Below are 1,468 nucleotides of genomic sequence, written 5' to 3'. Positions count from 1 at the left end.
TATGAAGGAACCACTCAGGTTCAAGAGACTAGAAAGATCAATTTAGTAAGACAGTATGAAAGCTTTCTCTGTGGAAAGTCTGAGACGCTGTCTGAAGTACAACAAAGATTTAATTGCCTTATTATTGATCTAAGCGCTGTCGGTAGGGAGTACTCTAATTCTGAAAACTTGACTAAGTTTCTAGAATGTCTTCCTGAGTCTTGGGATACCTTTTCCATGTGTCTCAAGTTGTCAAACGACATRTMCWCTMTTTMTYTTTCTACTTTATACGGGATTCTGCTTAACCATGAGCAATCTCGTCAACTAAAAAGAAATCTTGTAAAAGAATCCAGGAAAATGAAAAGCTCTTCTTTAGCTTTGATCTCTGAAGCTCCTTTAGTTGAAACTTCTACTCCTTTTGTTCTTCTCTACCTCCCGGGTCATTACGGAGATGGACTCTTCTGAGGACATTCCAGAATCTGCTCTCTCAAATTTTGATGAGTCCCTGGCACTCCTAACCAAGTCATTTAGGAGGTTTGCCAATAAGAGTAAATTTCGCAGATCTCCTCAGCTGTCCCTAAGGGAAAAGCCAAAGTCTGAAAGAATAGACAAGGCTTCATCTGTCTGCTACAATTGTCACCGTCAAGGTCACTTTGCAGGTAAATGCAGATCTAAGAGGACTGTGACGCCATCTTTCAAAACTACTTCATCCTCCAGGACTATAGATGAGAAATATTCTAAACTDAAGGAAARGTACAAAAAGATGAAGAAAAACCAGCAAAAGTCCAAAGGTCTTGTTGCTGAAGAGCATGATTGGGCTGAATCATCTGAAGAATCATCTTCTGATGAAGAGGATAAAGCCTACGTATGCCTGATGGCAATAAATGCTGACGAAGAAACTTCTGAAGCATCCACCTCCTCAGAGCCATCTTCTTCCTCTACTCAGGTATGTTTCATGAATGAATCTTCTTCCTCTAGTCTTTCTGCACTGGATATTCTGACTGTTGACCTTTACAATGCCCTTAATGGCAAATCAAAAGCTAAGTTGCTTAATATTGATCTTCAAGAAAAATTGAAGATTTGCCATTTTAAGATCAAAGAACTTACCTCTGTTGAGGAAAATCTTAAAGATCAGGTTATTGTAAACCAAACCATCACTGTTGAACGTGAAAAGGCTATTGCTGAGCGTGAGCGAGCTATCTCTGAACTCAAGGCTGAGAAAGCTACCATAGAAGGGTGGTGTAAAGCTTCCTATAAAGCCTCTGAGATCATTAAYGCTCAGGTTCCCGCCAAGACAAAGACTGGTCTAGGATTTTTCTATGATCAGGAAGGTAGTGTTGATGTTGACAAGTCCATGCTTAAGTTTGGTACTTTTGTATCTTCTATTCCCAACACTTCTTCCTCTCAGTTCTCTTCTTTCTCTGAGAGTCATCTTGAAGGAACTCCTTTGAGTTCAGGATGCAAAGACAAAGGTAAAACCATTGTCACA

This window comes from Cynara cardunculus, assembly GCF_001531365.2.
Source record: "Cynara cardunculus var. scolymus isolate 2C chromosome LG 6, CcrdV1, whole genome shotgun sequence".
NCBI classification, from domain to species: Eukaryota; Viridiplantae; Streptophyta; class Magnoliopsida; order Asterales; family Asteraceae; genus Cynara; species Cynara cardunculus.
The sequence above is the reverse complement of the archived record's forward strand: the minus strand, read 5'-3'. Positions refer to the sequence as shown.